Here is an 18,961-nt window from a genome sequence, read left to right as displayed (position 1 = left end):
TAGCTCTAAAGTCTACTCTTTTCTAAATTTAAAAATTGGTTTTCCGAAAATTTTGATATCGCGATGTGCACTTCCTCTCCCTTGTGATTGGTAGAAAATACATGATGTGAAAATTTACATTTATCTCATTGGTTGAAATAGTGTTCGGCGCAAGGGAGGTAATTTTCTGATGATATTTTTCACGTACGACCTAACGAATTTCGTAGATTTCGAATCTTAAAAAGTGAGAAAACGAAAAAGCAATACAAATTGCTATGAATGAAATTCAGTCTTTCGGTCCAACTAGTTGAAAACAATATTCTATAATATCTATTGAATATGTTTTCTTTTCTTTTATTATTTTTATTTAAATACAAAAATGTAAAAAAAAAAATGATGCGGTATGGCTAAAATCGGTAAAGTTGTTTGCACCTTAGATATGTAAAACTACAAGTAATATTTGTTCAACAAAATTAAAATGCTGAATGCAGCGATATAACTTTGATTTTATCAAAATAATACGAGTCTACGACCCTTCTTAAGACCTCTTTTACCCTACTATAGTCGATATCAATGAAGAAGCTCTTGTACGCATTTCTCAGTTTTTGACACGCAGGCTTTAAAGACACATAATGACATAAAATGATCCAAACGCCATGGTATGTAGAGGAAGGTTGCATTTATATAAAAAAGAAAAAGAATTAAATTGTCTTTGATAACTAACTGCTGTTTCGGGTTCGCTCTTTTAAAGACGGTAAGCTTTTTTTAAAAAGCTAAACTTGGTTAAGAAAGTGGTGTTTATTAAGTTCTAGGTTAAATTAATTCGTACCTAAAAATTAATTGCTAAATCGTACTTGAACACATTCACATTTTTCTTGTTAACTTTTTCTGTAAATCGTTAAGGTTTTTGTTAGTTCGTACTTAAAATCATTCGGATTTTGTTAAGTCGTACCAAGAATTATTCAATTTTTTATATTTTTGTTTTAGTTACTCTTGTTATTGGTTTAAGAACTCTGCTTCTTTCTGGAACTTATAACTTTACTTTCGTCAACGAAAGACCCACTCGTTGCTTTGCAACAAGCTTTGCTGTAGTTATAAATATTGTTATAACTATCTTTCTTGTTAGTTTAGTAACGATATAAAGGATATTTTATATAATAAATAATGGGCCAAGCGAATCTATATTGAATAAGTATGGAGGCGACTGAATATATCACTAAACCTAAATAGGAACTTTTGCGTTGAAAGTAATAAAACATGAACATTTTCTTCATTGATAATAACAGTGACTTCTCTAACTTTAGGATATAGATACAATTTGGATAAGTGGTTCAACAGTGATGGTACAATTTGTATGCGATGCAAAAGCGACCTCATTCAAACTATCGCAAATTTTATCTGTCCTTGTGTCGAAAAAACACATTGACCATCAGTAACATAATTAGCCATAGGCAGAATTGAATAAGTACGTACACGGATTTGACAGTATTCGTAAATATTACGCTCGTTTTGCATAAAAAAAATTTTAATACGAAATTTGGATATGTTAGTTCAATATCTAAGTCTTTTAAATGCACAAAATCTTATGATTTGATCTGAGCAACGCTGTAAGTAAGAAGTATTGAACACGACTAGCATCAACTGCATGCAAGTGTAGGTGCTTCGAGCGTTTATTGTGCTACTAAATCATATTTGAACCAAGTGTAGTTTTAGACATAACACAATGTAATATGTGAGCCTTAAAATTTTTTACTTTCCCAGAAGAATCAATAATGGAACAGACACAACAGCATATATTTTAAAATCATCAACGGTTGTTGAACAAATCAGTAATTAAGCAAATGAATTACTTTCTCTTGATTAACAGACAAGTTATTGATACTACCCCATGTGGCGTTTAAATCATCCTCACTTACAGTACCATTAGAAAACTCAAAACTTTTCCAACAATCGGAAGCAAATCTCTTTTCCATCGGTGATTTAAGGATTTAACATCCTGAAATGAAGTTAAAATTTCCTCCTAGGCATCTATTTAAATAATTATTTCGGTTTCAAGCCCTTTATAGGTAAAAAGAAAGTTTCCTTAACACGGCAATTTAAAATGTACCATTAAAGCCATAGTAATTGGATTGATTTCATTAGGATTGGTATATAGGTCGTCAATGAGTACCTGATAAGGGGTAAGTTCTGTAACTTATGCAATCATCCGGCGACTATGCATGGTTGAAATTTCATGTAGCTTCTCAAATATTACATTCTCACGTACCAGTAATGAATCTGACACCGTAAACAACAGAATTATGATACTCAGACAGGATAGCATCTCCTACAAGAATAACCCCCCTCCCCCCCCCCCCCCCCCCAAAAAAATGAAAAAAAATTACAATCTTAATTGCTAAGTTATTCACTTAATTCACTGACTCGAGATTAAATTTACTTTGACCATTAAACATTGTTTTTGGTGCCCCCAAATTAAAAGCGTCAATAGGCATTGCATTATCACTATCAAAATGTCCATCGCCATTCACGAATGGCTCATCTTCACTAAATTGTTCGTAAGTTTCTGATATTGACGCGTCTCGCTGCTTAATCCGTTTAGAGAGTTCCATTAAAGGAACGTCATCCTCAGATGAGCAGTCATCCCACTCTTTACGATAGCGTTTAGCCAATTTCGACAGGGGTACATTTTTCAGATGGTTTTTTATCTGAATTCGATCACAACTCATTTATTGGCTGAGGCTCTAAATCTATTTCTGACTCCTCATCTTCACTAGTTCCAGTTTCTGGGGGAACAAAGTAGGTTGCTTTTCGATTGGGTCTTCCCTCAGCATCTTAAGGAGTTTTCCACTCATCAATAGGTGCCAATCGCAAGAGTTTTTGATGGGCTTTAGTCACTCTTGCTGTGAGTTTATTTTGTCATTTAAAATGTGACACGACCAGTTTGCTTTATGATCCTATAGAAAGGTTGCCATTTGTTCTGAAGTTTGCCTTGTCGTTGATTGTTAACGTAGAAAACTTGATCTCCTACTTTTAATTTGATCTTGACCCAATTTGTCTACTCGACCCATAGCACATCTTTTCTTTAATTTGTAGGCTTTATTAGTAGCATTTGTTAATAAGACCGGAATTCTGTTCTTTGTGTTTGGAGTAGCTAAAGATTCATTTAAAGAAAGTCAAGGTTTTGTTCCATTTACAAAACTTTGATCCATCTTTTCAGACTCAACACCTCATTAGGTAAAAATCTAAAGCAGATTGTTGATCGTTAAACAAACTTTCCCGGCTTGTGGCTTCAATACTACCGATTTTGCAATGCGTAACAATGAGGAAATGTGTATATCCTCTTGTAAAGGTACATCAACATCATTTATCCTCATTGTACCTAAATCGTAATAAATTCTAACCCCAATTCGTATCAACCAATCCCTACCTAAAATGAAATTGCGGTTCTTTCCTTGAACTACATAAAATGGATGAGACATTGTGAGACCTCCTATCTGAAGTGTCAGATCTACTTTCCCCTCAATTTCTAAAGACTCTCCATTTGCTGATTGTAAATGAACATCAGATAAGTGTAAGATAAGAACACTTTTCAATGGACTAAATCGAGTCCTTAAATTGTTAAGGGTCCACTTCATATTAGGATTAATTAATTGAGCACATTATAAAGTACTTAACGAATCAATTAATAGATTTAATTTTTCTCTCAGACCCCAAAAAGCGCCCTGCTCTGTCTGTGTACTTTCCATTATAAATATGAAAGCGAAAAACTTACAATAAAAATTTGAACTGTTTGTCCGTTGCGAATTATCTTGATCTCAATCCCGTTCCTCTTTCCTGGTCACGGCACCAATATTTTTTACCTGTGTAAGACAATCGCAATTATTACTTAATAATCACAAAAGTTATCAACAGGTATAATTGAAGTTTTTTTTTACAAATACAAAATAATAAAATAGATCGTACAATTTAAAAAAATGAAAGGAAATTATCTCCGCGTTGTGTTTAAAGATTAACTCAATTAAATTACAATAGTGATTTTTAATCCTTTAAATTTAAAATAAAAAGTAAGAAAAATAAAATTTAAAAAAATAAATAAAAATAAACTAGAACCAATCGAAGTCATTTCGTTAACAGTCCTTCCGAATCCGAGCACAGTTTCACGCACGGCCTTAGAATAAAAAACTTTCGCACAGTCCTTTTATTGAAAGTGTCCCACAAAGTTATTAACAGTTCTTAACGTAAGTTGATATCCCACAGTTCGTTCACTGCAGACCCTTTGGAAGTTTCTTGCATGAAGAGGAACCGGGGAACGATGGAAAAAAGTTGGGCGCTGGGTTTTACAAGATCTGAGCAAAAATTGTACTTGATGTAAAGTTAGTGCTGATTGAAGAATGCAAAGTTCCGCATTTTCGCCCGTATGCGTAGGCTTTAACGCATTGATCACGGTTAAGACAGTCCATTCTCTTCCCTCTGACCACACCTCGTCAAGGTGATGCTCTGCTGGCCATAACATCAGAGGCAAATGTCCTCAGGCTAATGCACTGGCCATCCCCTTTGAAGTCAGCTACACTGGAAACTGAATGTCTAGGTAAAGCAACAATTTAGACCAAAAATAGAGTAATGATGAATATTGTATATTCGAAATTACTGTATGGAGAAATTTGGTTGGTCTTTGATACTTTAATTACAGAATAGGGTCATTTTATACGTATGTCTAAGGACACGTTCAAGTTTTCGTTTCCTCGTTTTAAACATTTAATTCAGCACAGATAATTTATCGTAAATAGTATTGTAATATGATCATCTATGATCAATTAAGTATTTCTATTAATATTTCATTGTGTATTTCATCAGACATGCAATTCTCGTTAAAATGCCTCGTATCAAGTTCAATTATTTATTGTTTACCTGTCAAAGACCTGTTATAGGCGTGATTTATCAAAATACCAATGTTTACATGTTCTGAATTATCGTTCGTGTTTTGACACTACCCCCGTACTTTGTTTACATTTTTACGAGATCGAATTATCTGCTTTGACCCGTAATTAGATCGAGTAAATACATGATAACTGTTTTAAACATGTTTATATTTACCAGATTAATCACCCTGTTCAGTTTCATGCCACTTTAATGCTCTTTCCGCGAGATAATCGTCATTTTACCGCTCACACACTTCTCTGTACGGAACATGCTGTTTGACGGACCGCTTCACTCATCGACATGCAAACGTATTCTGACACTTATTTTTGTGTTATCAACATTGTTGTATGCCTTATTATATCATGTATTATTGTATTTAGATGCTGATCACTATTTTTCCGTATTTTTACCTCAGTATGATCGGTGATTGCTTTTATCTGTCACCTCGATTGATGAACTATGTCTTCGTAACGAACTTCCGTATTCAAGTGTATCGCTACGCGCACTACTTCAGAAGGCGCTTAATTTCAAAATTCCTTTAGTGTAAAATATCGCAAGGATGCGTATTTTGATTTAGAAATATGTGTCCGTGTAATTAAATTAATCCGGACAAGGCTTTGTATAGGAATAAAATGTTTATTTATTATTTAAATATGCTTGTTCGGAAATTAGGAACCTTGTCCGGAATGTCCAGAATCCGTACAGATATTTGATTGGTTGTTAGTGTCCGGACAGAGAAGGACAAGTACTCATTGGTTGGAGAAGTTTATAAATATAGGCTAGTTCCAGCAGCAGTATCACTTGATCACTCGATCACATCCCGTTCAGTTGAGCACTCCTCTGAGAACTCCATATAAGGTAAATAACCAAGATGAACCTGGTCGTAGACGATGCTAATTTTTATAAGGACTTCGTCGTCCGGACAGAATCCGTATAGTATAACAACCATGAAGACCAGTCTTTCCAGTGTTATAGTTCTAGTTATTAGTTGTGGTCTATAAAAGGAACTGTTATATTTATTTGAACTGTTTCAAGTTTAGAATTACGAGTTGTCCGGATTGTTCGGAATCCGCATTATTGTTGTTCGGATTTTCTTAGTTCATTAGTTCAAATAGGTTATTCATTTTTATAATGAGATGTCCGGGTATCCGGATAAGGCTGACTAGATTATTTACAGTTTACTGGAAATTATGAGGACTTAATTAGCATACTTAGTAGAAATGGGGAGGGGGTGTGATTTTACCAGATAGAATTAGACTGCGTGTGTCGAGTTTAGCTGTCCGGATCGGCGCAAGTTTATGCATTTTAATATTTATTATTCAGTACAATTCTTATACGCTGTTTATTGTTGATATTGAGCTTGAGAACGACAAATCCTGCAGATACGAAGAACTAGTAGCATTTTCTTTATTTTTATGACGAGTAGTTTTTAAAACGGTGATAGCCCCGGGTTTCAGGTTGTATTGTTTGAAATGGTCAGCATCTAAGTCTGTGTTGTGATATTGATATTTTGCCATCCTGAATAAATTGTTGTGTGTTAGAAAAACGGTGTTTTTCTTTTGTGGCAAGGACCGCTCGACTTGTTACAAACTGGGACCTTATTCACAAAGCCTCCGTAAATTCCGCAGCCGCGCTGAGTTTACGGGAGGCTTGCGGAAACTTTACGGAAAGATTACGGGTGGTTTACGGCTTATTCACAAAGCTCCCGCAAACAAAGCGAAATTTACGGAAATTTTGCGGAAGTTTTGCGCACTCGACGGGCACCTGCATTGAAGAATTGTGAAAAGCCTTCTAGTATTTTTTTTTTTATCTGAATTGCTGAGTATGTTGGGTTATTCATGAAAACATTCACGTGTATATGTGACCCATGAGAAATAAAGTAGTGAATGTATCGATACTAGAAATATTAAATGGTTAGTGCCTTTTCACATAAATTATATGACAAATTTATGTAATATTTTGTCAAAGTTTTACAAATTATTACACGATTTGTTTTACTAGATATTATACGGGCCGGGGGGGGATTTATTAAAGAATATGAAAACATATTGTCATAATTTTATGTCATATTGAATACTTTGTTGTTGTTATATTATAATCAACTGATTCAAACTCCTATTTTTTTTAAACTCGAGTTTAACATACTATGATTCAAAGTTTAACAAAAGTATAAATATCATAAAATATAAAGTAATGATTTTTTAAATAAAACCTCGGTATTTTGCGTGAGGGTTCAAATTGTGACGTCATGACGTAAAAATGACGTCACTAAAACGACAACGCTGCGAGATCATGGAGGATAGAAAGAAGAAACGATTCAGTGAGAAAGAAATTGAACTGCTTGTTCAGGGTGTTAAGGAAAGATCGGACATCATAAATTCAAAATTCAGTGATGTAATCAATAACTCGAAGAAGAAGCAAGCGTGGTTCGAAGTGATGGAGGCCGTCAACGCGGTATCTTTCTCGACAAGAACGGTTGACGAATTAAAAAAGAAATGGGACGATGTGAAGAGGGGGACAAAGAAGAGGGCATCTGCCGTACACAAAGAGCGGTGTAAGACGGGGAGCGGGAAGTTAGATATTATGCCGCTTAGTGCAATGGTAGAGGACATTGTGTCAGTAATGGGAGAGGAGCGAATCTTCGGATTCAGCTCCTATGTCGACACAATGATTCCCCTTGTAAGTAAACAACGTTCAGTTACCTCGTTTGTGTTACTTATAAGTCCATGCCTTTGGCGATGCAGTGAGATAATGAAACTTATTCTCGGCTAGAAACTGGTCACTTTCTCAACTCTCACATGTAAAAGCTTAAACAGTTTTGCAGATTTATAGTTGCTTAGAGTGTAAATGTACACATCGGGTCTAAATAGTGTTCCTTATAATAAGAATTAATGTCGTAATGATTGAATTTCCTGTATTTGCTACTAGGCTACATGTACTTTTTAAGTTTTCATATTATCGAATATTTGAATAATGCAGTTTATTATGAAACTCATTTGAGTATTTTATATTAATTTGTTTATTGCCATTGTATGTCTTATTAGGGGTATAGTTATAATACAGAATTGTTCTGAGGTACTCTATAAATATTATACAAAGATGACACAAGATGACTCGAACTTTTGATCTCTCGAAGTTTAATCATGATTCCATGAGGTTCGAATTATCAAGATTCACCGGGCGCCTGTAAAGTGCGAAACGAAATCGAAACGAAACGAAACGAAATCGAACGAAACGAAACGAAACCAATCGAAACGAAACCAAACCAAAAATCGAAACGAAACGAAACGGAATTTAAACAAAACTAATATCAATTTTGACTACATAAAAGTGAAAATATATTCATTGAAATAAATTTTTGAACCATAAGATATAACTACAAGTACTCCGGTATGTTTCAGACTTTTGTTTCAAATTTTTAAGCCGAATATCCGAAATTTGCAAAATTTATATAATTATGTAAATAACTGATGTACATTCCTATACCTTTTAATGTTTCTAATTTGTTTCATTGAATGATATTCAGACGTTTAGAGAGAGAGAGAGAGAGAGAGAGAGAGAGAGAGAGAGAGAGAGAGAGAGAGAGAGAGAGAGAGAGATGCCTTAAAAGTTATCAGCGACATCACATAGCAAAGTATGTATGCAAGTTTGGGAGAGAGAGAGAGAGAGAGAGAAAGAAAGAAAGAAAGAGAGATAGAGATATGATGATGATGATACTGAATAGGACATTCTAACAACGATTTTCTCTCTATCGATTTGAAATATTGTAAAAATGAAACGATCGAATACAATGTGATTTTGAGCATACTGGTTGGTTGCCAGTTTCTAACATAAGAATAAGAATTGTTTTAATATGTATAGCATGAATGCAAAGAGAACTAATTAAAATTCAAAGAGAGTGGTTGGATGTCGAGAAAGAGAGACTTGGCATACAGCGGGAGAGGTTATACATCGAGCGCCGGCGGTTGGAGATGGAGGAGCGGACGAGGGGTGTCTGTACCGCATACAAACAACCAGAGGAACGTCGTACCCTACAAATGGACCATGAGCTCTTCCACGGAGCATTTATGCAAATTTAAGGGATATTTTCCATAGAATATTAAGTTATATCTTCTTCAAAATGTTTTAACGCTACACTTTTGTTACCTGTATTGAATATATTAAGTTTCATTCTTGAGTCTAATGGAAAAAGATCACACATTTTTGAAATTGAATGTTATTATTTATTAGAACAAAAAAGCATAAAAGACGTACATGGTAAATGAAATACACTTCGAAAGATCTCCACGCAATTATAACTGTGTAATTGTTGTTATTTAAACTAAAACTGTTTCCATTGCATTCGATTTTAATCTTCTTAAAAATCTACAAAAGAAAGGGTAAAGGATTTTTAAATAATGAAAAAAGTATAACAAAAATATCAAATCGAGAGAGAGAGGGGGGGGGGGGCAGTGAATAACTAGTACGAATACAGTTATACATGCCAACATGAGAGATATTTCTTAGAATTGTTTTACCTAAAACCTATCTCTGATGATCATGGCTCTGATTTGCTGCCCACTTTGATCCTGCACGACGTTGTCCACCCTGTCATCAATATTTCATGAAAAATTTACCATATTTGTGTATGCACATCCATCTGCTCTTCCACCGCCCAAATGTGTCCTCAATCCTCTGTCGGGCCTTTTTATGGGCAGCATTGAAGGCACGGTCAGCCTGCGTGTGGGGATTCCTTAACGGTGTCATCAGGTATTGCTTTAAAGGGTACGCCTGATCCCCAGGAGATGCCCAATGTAAGGTTGGCCTTCCAACCATTCTCTCAGCCTGCTATTACCCCAAATGTAGGCATCGTGTGTGCTGCCTGGCCATTGAACATTAATGTTGGTAAGTATTTTCCGGTGGTCGCACACACCCTGACGTTGATGGCATGGTATCCCTTCCAGCACACGTATGCATCTTCTCTCTCTGTTGGCGGCTTTATTGCAATTAAAGTCCCATCCACGCATCCTAAAGTGTTGGGCATGTTAAACTCTGAGGAGAAGCCTTGTTTAACCGCTAATTGGGCTGCGGGGGTGGTGGGAAACGTTATGCAATCATTGGCTCGTTGAGATAAAATTTTTGAAGTTTTCTGAATAATTCTTGAAACGGATGGTTGACTCAATCCAGAGATATCTCCGATAACCTGTTAAAGCACAATCAAAGTTTTAATTTCTTGTTATGTTACATGTACAGGACAAACAAATTAATTTGAAATAGTTGGGAAAGCTGAATAGTATTCAGTATTATCATAACATTGGAAGTCCTTTTCCCAGCAGATTATGAAGATTTACTGATTGTTTTTAGTCCATTTCTTACGGAAACTTTAGTTAATTCATAGCTCTAGAGAAACTGCAGAACTTAAAAAAAATCACGGACTGCACGAAATGTACTGTCTCCAAAATTGCTCCTAACTGCCCTCTTTACATATTCTTTTTCAGGGATGAAAATCTAAACTGAATTGGATATATATATATATATATATATATATATATACACACACACATACACGTAGGTGGCCTTAATTCCTTTTTTTGCAGCTGACTGGAAATTAACAGCAAACTTTTTTTTCAAACAAGTAGGGAGATATTTAGTGGGACGTACATCTGAATTGTGTTCTATGAGCCGAATTTTACTTGAATTTTTATCCCTGTCGCAAATAAGAATTTTAGAGAGAGGACAAAATTAGGCCATCTCTCTCTCTCTCTCTCTCTCTCTCTCTCTCTCTCTCTCTCTCTCTCTCTCCACTTCTCCGTTTCCACTTCTCCGTTGCTAATGCCTGCATGGAAGCTGACAAATTCAACATTTTTTTTTTCGTTTCGCAAATACTGACTCTGGGATCAGAAAATTATTTTTAATACACTAAGTAAGTTACATTCATTGGTTTTTTTTCTAGCATTGACCAAAAATGTTTCAAATGTCCTTTGTTAAATAGTAAATCTACATCTTGCCATGCGTAATCATTCTTAATTTTTAACGCTTCATACTGAGACATAATCTTTAAAAAATCCGTATTGTTGAATAAACTGTATTAATTTTTTGGCAAAATGTTTAATGTTTTTTTCCCTACACAAGTCTCTCAAATTCTATCTGTATGAATTGATGTGAAAAATAAGTCGAATGATTTTAGTAGGTTAGGATATTTTAATTTAAGATGCTCATAAGTTACCATCGAGCTACATCTTAAGATGTTCTAAGTTGATATTATATATTTGGATGTTCCTAACTTTTTTTCAAAGTCAAAGCTTAGGAACACACTTACTTCACATCTTATATAGGAAAGTTTCGTGAACATGCCTGTGGGTATTTTTTTAGTCCATTGGCAAAATGTTATTAGTACATGCAAGTATCTAGAAACATTACGATAAGTATTGTTCATATATATAATTTATATATACCTGCTGAAATGAGCCTGTCGCATAGTAGCGGAGCGCTGCAATTAGCTGTAGTGATGCAGGGATGCTGTGAGATCTCATCGTTGGAGGCTCTAAGTCAGTTGGTAGGGTATCTATTAAATCGAGTATGCAGTGTCTTGGCATTCGGTACCGTCGAATCAATTCAGCGTCATCGTAGATATCTAACGGATGTGACCAATCTCGAAATACCCTATCTTTTCTAATGGATACTCTGTTATTTGAGGGCTGGAACATTATCTGAAACGCCATTGCATTGAAAATGACGTCACAAATAACGTAACAGTAATAAATGACGTTAAATTAGCAAATTTTGGAAAATGAAGACATACAAATCCCATATTATCGTGAAGGAAACTCTAGACTTGTGAAATTTGAAAACTCAATGTTTTCTATATTGTTCATTAATATGTCATTTAAACGGTAAGGATTGTTTAAAGATGAGGCAGCTGGCTGTTTTTAAAATACGTCCAAATATATTAAACGTTACAATATGTTTTTTTTTTTTTTATATCACATCAAAAATGCGATTGACAAAATAAAAATAAATAAATAAATAAAATACTATCAAAACAAGTGCCCCACTTCCGCAAGGTATACGGATAGTCATGACCTTCCGTAAAATAGACGCAAGTTTTACGGAGTTTTTCCGCAAAGTTAACGGGTGCGGAATTTGCGGTAGTTTCGTGAATACCAAATTTAACATTCCGGAACGTTTCCGCAACGTTTACGGGTGCGGTAACGTTACGGAGGCTTTGTGAATAAGGTCCCTGGTGTCAGAAGTGGGATGTTGTATTTTATAAGCAGCATCCAGGATTTGAACTTCGTCTGTTGTTTGGTGGGGGATTTTGATAATTTTCAAAGTTGTTGTTTTCTTTTCAAGTATCTTCTTGTGGTTGAGATATCTCTTGGTGTTATAATGGCCTCCCCCGATCCTGAAGTTATTCTAAATGTTCAAGACCCGGAAGTTGACGACGATCGTCCGAATGATCTTGAGGAATACTTTGATGCTGACCAAGAAAGACGAGGTGGCGGTGACTGGCAGCCGAGACGCGGAGCGGCGAGAGGATTGAACCTGAAACCGGAAGCCTTTTACTGGTGGTGATGATTGGCAGGAGTACATTTCACATTTTGAGGTCTGTGCGGAGTTGGGAAGATGGAACGATCACGAGAAAGTGTTGGCGCTAGCAGCTTGTCTCCGAGGTCCCGCTCGCACGTTTTATATAAGTCTACCCATAGAGTCCAGACAGCCATACGCAGTACTGGTTGACAAACTAGAGCAGAGATTTGGAAGTTCCAGGCAACAGAATCGTTGGTTATCCAGATTTGAATCTAGGAGACGAACCCCTAATGAATCTATAGCGGCACTTGCCGATGATTTGAGACAAATGTCACAGAAAGGCTACCCAAACTTAGATGCATTAGCGCAAGAAGCACTGTCCATTAATCAGCTTTATAAAAGTATCACTTTAGAAATGAAATGCCGCTGCATAGACAAGGATTGCCAGACCATAGCAGACGCGGTAGAAGTCATTGAGCGTTACGAGGCCGTTCTTGGTGAAGGAGAAAAGCGGAAACAGGCTGTCAGAGCGATTGGTGACGACAAGGACGTCAAGAGGAGTAACGCTGGCGGCAGTGCAGATACAATCCAACCAGAACTGACGGATACCCTGAAGCAAATATTGACGAGATTGGAACGCCTGGAATCCGGACAGACGCCAAAGTTTGGTGGAAGAAAGAATCAGAACAACAGGCAGTGTTTCATCTGCCGCGCCCCTGATCATTTCATGAGGGAATGTCCGATGTTTCAAAAAAAGCAAGAGACCAGGAACAGACCTTACGGTGGCAATGGAAAGCAACAAGGATCCAACAACCAGGGAAACTTCAAACCGTCGACTTATTAGGTCTGAGTACGGCGGATGATGGACATAAATGGCCTAAGAAAAATTTAGACTGGGATGAATATATTCGTTTAGGGCATATTAGTAAAACTGAAAAGAAATGGGATGATGGCCTTTATGTATCTGGGTTGGTGGGTGGAATTAACGTAAATTTTTTAGTTGATACCGGATCGACAGCAACGATCATTTCAAAGAGCATTTTTGACAACATGGCTGCTGATGTCAAACCTCGACTCAGAGATGAAGAGAGGACACTGGTGGATGTGAACAACAGAGAAATTACCATCTACGGTCATGCAGAGATTCCAGTAACTTTTGGTTCAGTAAAATGCAGTTTGCCTGTAGTTGTTTGTGATGTTCTGAATGAAGGCATACTTGGTCAAGATTTCCTGATGAAAAATGTACAGAAGCTAGACTTGCAGAAGATGATGCTCATTACAGATCAAGGCAATATCCAGTGCTGGACAGGGGGTGAAGCAGTTATGGTTTGCAGTGTAGCAGTCAAGCAAACAGTCATCATTTCACCTGAAACTAGGTCTGTAATACCAATTACTATTCCAAAGAAGGACCATCTAGCAGAATTAGGCCTTGTAGAAACCCCTGCAACTGTAATCAGCCAAAAGAACTTCTCTCTGATCCCTGGAATAGTTGACACCAAATCACAGGATCTACAAGCAGTAATCCAGAATTTCAGCAGCAATCCTATAACTCTTTATCCAAACATGAAATTAGGTACCTGTGAATCCTACTATGAGAAAACTCCTGCTGGCAATTGCTGCAGAGTAGCTAAGCCTCCTACTACTTCAACCAATACCACCTCTGGTTTGCCTGAACATCTATTTGATCTGATGACCCGTAGTACCAAGCATTTAGATTTTGAAGAGTCCCTGAAATTAAAGAAACTGCTCATAAAATTCCAGAGTGTCTTTGCAACATCCTCTGATGACCTAGGGAGGACAGATTTGGTCCAACACACTATCAACACCGGTCCAGCCAATCCGATCAGACAATGTCCCAGGCGGTTGCCATTCGGAAAACGTGAGGTGGAAAAACAGGAACTAGAAAAAATGTTGAGGCGAAATGTGATAGAGCCATCTAGCAGCGCCTGGTCATCACCGATCGTCCTTGTCACCAAGAAAGATGGGTCCACCAGATTTTGTGTTGACTATCGCAAACTAAACGATGTCACAGTCAAAGATGCCTATCCCTTACCTCGCATTGACGAATGCCTGGATTCATTGTCAGGATCGAAATGGTTTAGCAGCATGGACTTGAACTCAGGGTTTTGGCAGATTGGAATGACAGAGGGTGACAAACATAAAACAGCATTTTCTACAAGTCAGGGTCTTTATCAGTTTACTGTTATGCCATTCGGACTTGCCAATTCTCCTTCGACCTTTAAGCGGCTGATGGAAGATGTATTTCGTGGACTTCAGTGGAGTGAATGCCTCATCTATATTGATGACATTATTGTACCTGGAAAAACAGTAGAGGAAACTCTGCAAAGATTAGAACATGTTTTGGAGAGACTGCAAACAGCCAACCTCCACTACTGGCTCTAAAAAGTACTGAAAGTGCCATTTTTTACTGATAATTTCTGATATTTACTGATATTGTACTGTTAGTGCTGAGAATTGCTGATATTTACTGATAATTTTACTGCTGTTATTGATAATTGCTGTTGGTTCTGATATTTACTGATGCTTTTGCTGTGAGCTCTGATAATTACTGAGATTTACTGTTGGTACTGAGAATTGCTAATAATTACTGAGAATATTTTAAGACCCAAAACATTGTCTTTTAATTATTAAATAACACATATTTCAGATTTAACACAATTTATTTAATTATATATTCTTAAGTTTTATTTGTTTGATATTTAGCTTCTTTTGAACTTCGGAAACTCACAGATCACATTTTAGACAATATTAGAAAGCCGGTCAAAAATTGGTACTTAAGGCAGACTCCACAAAAATTTTAATTTCTAAATGCGGTGGACATTTTTTTTCAACAATGAAAAACCCCATAATTCTTAACATGATTATTTTTCTTTTCAAAATAGAGAGATACCCGGTCAGGACTTTATAATGTCTTTGAGGTTTTACTTCACAGAAAGATTAGCGAGGCAGTATCTGTGTATAGTATACATACTTTCAGCAGATCAAGAGGTTTGAATGTCGCAATTCAACCTTGTAAATTGTCAGTCTGGCACCTTGTGTATGACATTACGTAATATCCGTATACAGGAATCCATGATCTTGAGAATATTTATTCAAAGAGAAAAGTATTTTTTTTATTGACAACAATATAAATAACGTATTAGAATGATTTTCATATTCATCATCTTATTTGTTCCGCATTCAATTGATTCAAAAAAGTTGGATAAATAATATCTCTCTCTCTCTCTCTCTCTCCTACCATTTGCTGAAATCAAAATAGGTAACAATCGGCGAAGAATAATTTTTATTGTCCGACCTTTCACTCTTTTTCTTTTAATACATATGTAATATATCTTCTGTTGCACGGCTAATTAAGTAATGTTGTCATGATCTAGTTCTATTATTGTAAATCTGCCCACCCTGCTCTCTCTCTCTCTCTCTCTCTCTCTTGCTCGCATATATTATCTAGTCCTAAAATTTGAGTTTCTGAGTCAAAATGGCATAACGGCATTAGCACGATAAAGTTCTATTTCAGCATCACAACCGCCATTTCAAACACAGATTTCGAGTGTAAACTATTCTAAGACTACAAAGAACATTGTACAAAGAAGAGCTTAATATAGTAAAAAAGTGTTACGGCTTATCATGCTTAAATTCTCTCTCTCTCTCTCTCTCTCTCTCTCTCTCTCTCTCTCTCTCTCTCAGATAATCTATTATAACGTATTTTGAGGCGCAAATGCAGAAAGGCATAAGCATGATTATGTCCCATTACAGTATTATAACCGATTGCAACAGCGATTTGATTAATCCCCCCCCTCTCTCTCTCTCTCTCTCTCATTAATACTTTATTCACTTGTATGCGGTTATATGACCACCGGCTATATAATTTTGAAAATAAGACACAATTTAACTGATTTTCCTTAATCTATGAATGCTTAGATATTTAATCTCCACGCCTAAAAGCAAGCAGAAAAATTTTTGTATGTCTGGGATTAAGAATAACCTCAGAACTAACAGAGAGCACTCAGACTATACACACGACAGGGTGACCACGGCAAGGTGTGAAAATTGACCACCTGTGTATATGTCTGGCAGTCGCTGAAAAGATTCGTTTGTATGTCTGGGATCAAGAAAACCCTCAGAACTAACAGACAGCGCTCAGAATATATACACGACAGAGTGACCGTGACAAGGTGTGAAAATTGACCACCTGTGTATATGTCTTGCAGCCTCAGAATAAACAAATATAAATGGCCGGGAAATACAATGTGAAACACAAGTGTTTGATTTTATTTTGAAAACAAAATTAGTGATTATGGCCGGGATAAAAACATCTTAAGTTTATTATTATAAATATATATATATTTAACACGGTTCAATTAAAGAGTTGATCGCTCAAAATTTAGAATCATTACACAGATGTTTATCAATTACATAAAGTGGTTAAAATCTTTATAGTTTTTTTTTAAACTATGGATTGTTCTATATATACAATGTGACACTGTATTATCGAGTGGATTGGCGCACGGGGATGGGATATATAGCAATTCTGCAATTTCTACATTCATTTATTTATGTGCTGAATTGTGTTAATCAGCTAAATTAAAACTTAGAACAAGAACAAACAGAAAAAATATGCATTGAAATAATAAGCAAATTATAAGAAGAATAATCAAATCTAATTTTTGTAGTTGTAAAAAAGAAGTTACTGTTGATAAAACTTTAGTTAGATCTTACATATTTCTTTTAAAAAAATGCCCGGTATTTGTTTACCGATAATTTTAAATAAATATAATTTGCATGTTACAGCAATTAAAATTAATCTCTTAAAAATCCCCTGCCTGTAATTCTCAGTAATTATCAGCAATTCTCAGTACCAACAGTAAATCTCAGTAAATATCAGTAATTATCAGAGCTCACAGCAAAAGCATCAGTAAATATCAGTAAATATCAGAACCAACAGCAATTATCAGTAACAGCAGTAAAATTATCAGTAAATATCAGCAATTCTCAGCACTAACAGTGCAATATCAGTAAATATCAGAAACTATCAGTAAAAAATGGCACTTTCAGTACTTTTTAGAGCCAGTAGTGCTCAAGCTCAAGCCATCAAAGTGTAATCTGTTTCAAAAAGAAATCACAGTATTAGGACATGTTGTTTCAGAGACTGGAGTACATACAGATCCAGATAAGACAAAGGCTGTTCAAGATTGGCCAATACCTACTAGTACAAAAGAAATAAGAAGTTTTCTAGGACTCTGCTCCTATTATAGGCGTTTTGTCATGGGTTTTGCAACTATTGCTCGACCCCTTCACCAAGCTTGTCAAAAGAATAAGAAATTTCATTGGACAGATGAATGTACTGAGGCATTCCAGAAGCTCAAAGGTGCTCTTGTTTCTCCCCCTATTTTAACATATCCAGTCCCTGGTAAAAGTTTCATTTTAGATACAGATGCTAGCAACACCGCGGTGGGTGCAGTCCTTTCCCAAATACAGGATGACTGTGAGAAAGTTGTTTCATATTACAGTAAAGCTTTGAACAAACATGAACAGGTTTACTGCACAACCCGCAAAGAACTCCTTGCTGTAGTGTGCGCCCTGAAGCATTTTCACCCATACCTGTATGGTCAACCAGTCCTACTTAGAACAGATAATGCAGCAGTAAACTGGATGAGAAACTTGAAGAACCCTACTGGTCAAGTTGCCCGATGGTTGCAGGAGCTGGGTACATACAATCTGACAGTGGTCCATCGCCCAGGAACAAAGCACAGCAATGCGGATGCCTTGTCAAGAAAACCATGCAGTGCCTGTAAACGACAGCAAACCAATGATGATATTGAGAGTCAGACAGAAAATGCAGAAGATGAAACAAACCCATATGCTGAAGTAGGCCATGTCTGTGTCATTACAAGAGGACAGCAGAGGACAAGCGGACCTACCACTCCCCCTAATAAAGTTACTCTGCCTGGTTGGGATAAGGACATCTCCCCGATCATGACGCTCCTTGATGATGGTTCCAATAGACCTGGATGGAATGATATCTCCCACCTGTCGTGCACTGCAAAACGAATATGGAAACAATGGGACAGATTAGTTCTACATGATGGTGTATTGTACCGCAAATGGCAACCAGGTGATCATGAAGTTAAGACACAGCTTGTTGTACCCTTGGAGAAACAGACTGAAGTTATGAAATATTTCCACGACATTCCATCAGCTGGACATCTTGGCATTGAAAAGACCCTGGAAAGAATCAAAAATAAGTTTTACTGGCCAGCAATAAAGAAATCTGTTGAGAATTACATAAATACCTGTTCCAGGTGCTCTGCAAGAAAGAAAACCCCTGACAAAAGAGTAGCTCCCCTTAGACAGTATTTAGTTGGTGAGCCTATGGAGCCTTCCCCTATCCCTCAAAGGCAACGGATTTATTCTTGTTGTCTGTGATTGTTTCACTAAGTGGACTGAGGCATATGCAATACCAAACCAGGAAGCAGAGACAGTATGCAGAATATTTGTAAATGAGTTCATTTGTCGATTCGGTTCACCTCTACAG

This window comes from Crassostrea angulata, chromosome 9, assembly GCF_025612915.1.
Source record: "Crassostrea angulata isolate pt1a10 chromosome 9, ASM2561291v2, whole genome shotgun sequence".
In the NCBI taxonomy this organism is placed as follows: Eukaryota; Metazoa; Mollusca; class Bivalvia; order Ostreida; family Ostreidae; genus Magallana; species Magallana angulata.
This window is presented reverse-complemented; position numbering follows the sequence as displayed.